The sequence below is a fragment of the Lissotriton vulgaris genome, chromosome 1_1 (assembly GCF_964263255.1).
Source record: "Lissotriton vulgaris chromosome 1_1, aLisVul1.2, whole genome shotgun sequence".
Lineage (NCBI taxonomy): Eukaryota > Metazoa > Chordata > Amphibia > Caudata > Salamandridae > Lissotriton > Lissotriton vulgaris.
The window spans coordinates 741,469,453-741,476,556 of record NC_141685.1 but is presented as its reverse complement, the minus strand read 5'-3'; positions in this window follow the sequence as shown (position 1 = coordinate 741,476,556).

Below are 7,104 nucleotides of genomic sequence, written 5' to 3'. Positions count from 1 at the left end.
TGGATCTCACCAGATCCCTCCTACAAAGAGAGATATTTTGGATCCGGTTCCTAGGGACTCAGGAACCAAAAGGTTTAAATGAAAAGATAGACTATACATGTTTTCTGTAGTAAAGATACTGTCAGCTAGGCTAGAGGCATGTAGAGGTTTTGGCTAAGCCTCTCTTTAGCATGAGTATATTTGATTAAATTCATAACACATGTGTATCTGAGTGTTTGAAATGTAAACAATGCACTGTTATTATACATTTTTTTGAATTTGAATTGAAATCCACTCTATGTATATGTATTTTTATTTTGGGCACCTCATCACTTTTTATTAGTGAGCGTTAGTGGTTTCACTGGAATAGAGGTTTTTGTTTCGTTAGGGCGGATTCAGCAACTCCGTTCAGTTTGTGTTCACTGCTGTGAACCTATGATCTTTATTGCAACTTTTCCCTTCATTAATCCGACGCTTTTGGTCCACCGGCTAGGAGGTTTATCTCTGTTTCGTTTTTGAGACTGTACTAAAATGGCGCGCCCCAGTGACCCGGTCTAGTCCGTTTTTACTGTCGTTAGTTTACTCAGAGAAAAACGCGTTTTAAACCCGGAAAGCCCGGTGTTGAGTTTGAAATCGGCAGGAAGTATACGAAGGAGCTGGTGATTAGCTTTAAGGTGGCAACTTTGAATAGATACGGAAACGCGGTGGTTTCCAATTAAAAAGAATCGAGGTAAGAGGAAGCTTCGTTAGGTGGCTCATTGGTTTCAGGGTGTTGGTACATGAATTTAGCAGTTATTTATAGTTAGAATTTGTGTTTGCAGGAATTCCAACTTCTTGGTTCTGTTGTGAGTATACGCATTTGTTAACACATTCACTCTTGAGGTGAGGTGGTGGAGTTTTAAGGTTTATCAGTGCATGATGTTGTCATTATACCTCTATATGAAATGCAAAGTGATTGTTTGTTGTTTTGTGCATCCGTACGTTTTTGAAACTTGAATCTGATGAAAAATGGATAATATTATGAAATTGTTGATATTAGATGTTCATATTTACAGGCCCCCGAGGAAGAGTCCAACTAGGACTCGAAATGCATCGGGCTACATCAACTATACGATGTCAAGAAAGACTTTGTTGATACAGTGAAATATTTTGAAATGTTTTGATTTTTGAATATATGTTGAAATTTATTGAAAATGAACTGATGATTAAATATCACACTTTCAAATAAGAATGGTGAAATTGGTTATGTGAAAACTAAAATTGTAAAAACTAGGATGAAAAATTAGAATGATGATATTTCTAGTGTGATCCACTAGCAGCAACAGTGCGCAGGGGTTGAGTGGTCCATCCACTCAAGTTAGGTTGCCCTATTTGCTACCTCAGATTAGACCCATCAATATGCAATCCAACCTTGGTCCTACTCTAGTAGAAACTGTCCAGCCCGAACTGCCACGCCAGGTCCTTTCTGAACTGGAAGAGAAGCATGCCCACCATGTGTGTAGGTATAGTGGGTTGAAGTGCTTCCATTCTACAAAAATTGAATGAACCCCCAGTGTAACAATGACGTTCAAGATCATTTTTAAAAGGGATTAGCATTGTGACGCGAAAAAGGCTCCAAGTGTTATTGAGGGCAATTCAGGGATCCAGTCCATGTTCAGAACCTTTGCAATATGCTTTTTCACCTCATTTTAGAATGTTGTAATATAATAGCAATGTAGTAGCATTTGAATGAGATCACCTTTTTCTGTCCGGCAGCCCCAATAGCGATCAATGTCTATATGGCCTTTCTTGTTTAATCTCAGGTGGGTCCAGAGTGCAATATGAGCTATCTAGAGTCTGCATTGAGCTAGAGATGGGGCGCTTTAGAAATGGTGAGTCTGTCCATATAATTTTCCAGGAGATATGTGTTTGCATGAAAAGGAATCCTGGTAAAAGAGACTTTCCCAATTTCTTTGTAGTTTTGTAGTAATTTTCAATGATTTTTTTGTCAGTATTGTGTAAATCTTGGATACTCAGTGCCCTACTTTTAAGTGCTTTTCTGCCCTACTGGTAAAGTATGGAATGTTGTGGAATTCAAGGTTCTCTTTATTGGTTTTATCTTGGATATAAGAAAACAGATAAAGGGAAGTTTTGGAATAAAAGTCCTTATTGTATAGCATTTCGTTTTTTGTATTTGTTGAAGGCATGCATGCCTCATTTTTCAAAACCTTTTTATTGCATTTTCAAAAGATAAAAGCAGAAATGCTACCATCTAAGGTAGCTCAAAACAAAACTAACATAAACAATATGTGATTGATCAATACAGAAAATCATTAACGTCATACATCAAATCAGTGACCTTAGTTGACAATACGGGTGAGAGTTTATAATCATACAGTGTATCATTCCGCTATATCTGGAGATATAGCTAGGGCTTGTTGTTGAAGAAATTGGCATAGTCGCTGCCAAATATCCTTGGGTTTGGACGACATTGATAGTTCTTCCGCGTACAGTTCAAGATTTTCCTTACAGTATGCCAATGTTCGACCTTCGGCGCATGAGTGCCCTCACACGTTACAGCAACCCGGCGTTTGGCCATCAATAATGCAATGCGTACAAATTTGCCTAAAGTCCCTTTCACATGAGGAACATAACATAATAAACATACCAACAGTGTACATTGCAATTCTATTCCAGACATTTTTTGTACATGGTGCACCACATTTTCCCAAAATCGTGCCACCAGCCCACAGTCCCAGGCGAGGGGCCAAAAATCTGCATCCATGTGGCCACATCGCTTACATCTGCTGGACTCGCGCAGTCAATATCTGTGTAACTGAAGGGGCGTGTGGTATATGTGATGGAGGTATTTACAGCGTTTTGTTTTGTTTGGAACTATTTGTCTACCGAGCGTAGAGCTGAGACGGTGCTCTTAAATATTTTTTAGGAGAATTCTGCTTTGATGTGTTTCATGGTGATGGTTAATATATATGAGGCTCAATGGATGAATCAAGTCCTGCTCAATATGTTTTCATGGAAGAGGTCTAGAATTACTTTTTGTATGTCAATGAAGGCCCTGTCTGCATAGATAGCAAAACACACATAATTGAAGGACGGAATGCAGAACAAATCAAAACCTTCACCCAAGTCAAGAGATCTGGGTTAAATCCATCATTCTTTTGCTCACCATGCCACCCCAGTTTAGACCTGGTCATATGCAAATCAGTCTTGACCCTGTGCCTCATGGGAACAGTCCAGTTCGCACAGCCAAGAAAGGTCCTCTCTGGACCAGAAACAAGCATCCTAGGACCGGTTTCGGGGTTTCACCCCTCATCAGCCAGGATCGCTTGAATCCAGTAGCACAGTGAGCCCGGGACCCACGTCTGGGCATACCCGGCGCAGTTAGGGCGAGAAAGCAAAAGACATACAATTGTTGGACGGAAGGCAGAACAAATCAAAATATTCACCCCCAGTCAAGAGATCTTGGTTAAATCCATCATTCTTTTGCTCACCATACCACCCCAGTTTAGACCTGGCCATATGCAAATCAGTCTTGACCCTGTGCCTCATGGGAACAGTCCTGCCCGAACTGCCAAGCCAGGTCCTCCCTGGACTAGAAACAAGCATCCTAGGACCGGTTTCGTGGCTTCACCCCTCATTAGCCACGATAGCTTGAATTTGGTGGCACAGGGAGCTCGTGACCCACATCTGGGCATACCCGGCGCACTTAGAGCAAGAAAAGCAGAAGACACATAATTGATGGACTGAATGCAGAACAAATCAAAACATTCACACCCAGTCAAGAGATCTGGGTTAAATCCATCATTCTTTTGCTCACAATGCCACCCCAGTTTAGACCTGGGCATATGGAAATCAGTCTTGACCCTGTGCCTCATGGAAACAGTCCTGCCCGAACTGCCAAGCCAGGTCCACCCAGGACCGGAAACAAGCATCCTAGGACCGCTTTTGGGGTTTCACCCCTCATCAGCCAGGATAGCTTGAATCCAGTGGCACGGTGTACCAGGATGCTTGTTTACTGTCCAGGGAAGACATGGCTTGACAGTTCGAGCTGGACTGTTCCTCTGAGGCACAGGCTCAAGACTGATTTGCATATAGCTGTGTCTGAACTGGGGTGGCGAAGTGAGCTAAAGTATGATGATGGATTCAACCCAGGTCTGTGACTGGGAGTGAGTGTCTGAAAAGTTTCAGTGCTCCGTCCATCATCTCCTTGTGTTTGCTCTGTCTGTATAGATAGGCAGTCTAGTATCTGCAGAAATCTAAGTTTAGTCCCACTAAATATTTTGGTAGTAGCAGTTTGTTGAGAGTTATTCTTTTCTTCTTTTTTTTGATTTCCATATGAATTCCGAAATGAGTGTGTCTATTTTTAGGTCTCGGCTAAATGCGCGGAAGCGCGTCTCCGCCGAGATCTTTTGTTAGCGAGTGTGCTTCCCAGGAGACAGTTTCGGCCACGCGCATCCTTGGAGCCGATTTGAAACTGGAACGCGCGCTGTGGCCAGGCGCTGTCTCCTGGTAAGCTCAAGCACCACACACGCATGCGCATACACACACACAAGCGCCCATGCACGCACGCACATACATACATACAGAGACACCCCCCCTGACACATACACACACACGCGCACACACACAAGTGCACTGAGGCCCTCCCTCCCTCCCCCACCGTCACCGTCGCACACATACATACACACACGAGCATACACGCACACACACACACACAAGTGCACCAAGCCCCCCCAGGCTTTTGGAACTTACCTGGCCAATGTCGGGGACTCTGCTCTCAGCACGCGGCGCCCAACCTCCTGCTGGCGCGGCCCCGGGGCTCCACACCGCTCACAGGAGCCCCGGGCGCGAGACGCATTTGACTCCGCCTGCCTCCTCTTCCGGTCTGGACGTGGCCCCGCCCCCGTCACAGGCGACCGTGCCTGACTTCCGGGGCGGCCGCGCCGGGATTCCGGGGGCATTTAGGATGCTCTCTCAGCCTGCACTGGTTTTTATCTGGCTGAGTTTTAGTACAATGGTAATTATCTGCAGTATTGTGAAAATTATCATGCAATAAGCAGCACAAGTTTGCACAGGCAAAGAAAAACGAAAGTTGGGAAACTTCACAAACTTCAAAGAAACGGGCATTTGCAACCTTTGCTCAAAACAAATTTGCGCCCATCCCTATTTCGGTCTTGCTTTCGATTGAAGTATAAGATGCGTCATCTTTCATTCGCTCTGTCACTTTGGTTCTCGGCCTGACACCAGAGACGATAGGGAGCGGTGCGCGCCGCGGCGAGGACTTTGAACCCGGAGCCCAGTTAAGGCACCAGTCACCGCCTGGCACTGCACACCTTCTATGCCTTTGTTTCATTTCCTTCTGAAAGCGTTTTATTGTGAAGTATGCACAGACGCAGCTTAATCGGGTGAAGTATGCACATGTGCCCCAGATAATGTGTGGTTTGACCGGCCGGAGATTGGTACGCCGCACTTTCAACAAATTCTTATTAAAAGGGGAAATGCGCCCTAAAAGCAAAGTGTGTTATCTGCTGGAAGGAAATATCCTTGTACTGAAGTCTGGTTTAGAGCTGTACAAGAGAACAAAGCAAAGAGGCCGATGTTATGAATTCCTGAATTAGGTCTCGGCCTGCATAGGCCGGAGCCATGGGGCCGTCTATCGTGAGAGGTGGCATATTAAAGCGTTCGGCAAGTTCCTCATCCACCTGTACTCTTCTTTCAGGTAGATTTCCGAGGGGCGGGTGCAGCTTCTTCCCAAATAGCTAGAGAAAAGTAACAGTCGCTATTGACAGGCTCTAGTGCAGGAAGACACCCTCACTCAGTGTGTGGGAGGCATGGCAGTGGTTATGAAAAAGCATACACACGCTACATATGTGATTACAAGAATGATTGTCAATGGCACAATTACATATGTACTATTTTAAAGAGTATTTGCACAGAACCATTACTTTAATTGTGAGTAAACAGTTCAAGGTTCACGAGTAAGGATTTTTTTGGCTTTAAACCTAAAATAACTTACTGCAGATGCGATCACGTCTTTTGTGCTTGATCATGAAAAATAAAACGTTTAGGCTGGTATGTTATTCGCTTGCCAGATGTTATAGTAGTGTTGCTCGTGCTCACAGTGTTAAATTCTGCTAAAAACTTGGGTGGCTCATTTGACTGTGGATCTGTGTGTGAGTAGTGAGTGCAGTGTGCAGAGTAGTGAGTGCAGTGTGCAGAGTAGTGAGTGCAGAGTGCAGAGTAGTGAGTGCAGAGTGCAGAGTAGTGAGTGCAGAGTGCAGAATAGTGAGTGCAGTGCAGAGTAGTGAGTGCAGTGCAGAGTAGTGAGTGCAGTGCAGAGTAGTGAGTGCAGTGCAGAGTAGTGAGTGCAGTGCAGAGTGAGAGTAGTGAGTGCAGAGTGGTGAGTGCAGAGTGCAGAGTAGTGAGTGCAGAGTGCAGTGTGCAGAGTAGTGAGTGCAGTGCAGAGTAGTGAGTGCAGTGCAGAGTAGTGAGTGCAGTGCAGAGTGAGAGTAGTGAGTGCAGAGTGGTGAGTGCAGAGTGCAGAGTAGTGAGTGCAGAGTGCAGAGTAGTGTGCCGAGTAGTGAGTGCCGAGTAGTGAGTGCCGAGTAGTGAGTGCAGAGTGCAGTGCAGAGTAGTGAGTGCAGTGCAGAGTAGTGAGTGCAGTGCAGAGTAGTGAGTGCAGTGCCGAGTAGTGAGTGCCGAGTAGTGAGTGCAGAGTGCAGAGTAGTGAGTGCAGAGTGCTGTGTGCTTTTGAGTGCAGAGTGCTGTGTGCTTTTGAGTGCAGAGTGCTGTGTGCTTTTGAGTGCAGAGTGCTGTGTGCTTTTGAGTGCAGAGTGCTGTGTGCTTTTGAGTGCAGAGTGCTGTGTGGTGTTGAGTGCAGAGTGCTGTGTGCTGTTGAGTGCAGAGTGCTGTGTATTGGCAATGTAAATGACAGTGCCATTTATTTATGATTTTAAAGAAAAAAAAAGAAATGTCATGAGCAATGCCAATAGCTCTACCTTTAATGATGTCGAGACCATTGCATTGTAAATGCTTGTTTAAAGAAGTTATCAGATACATGTATAGGAGACACACTGATGAGGAATTTAACAAGGGACAATATCAGCATTTAAACTATTTTAATCC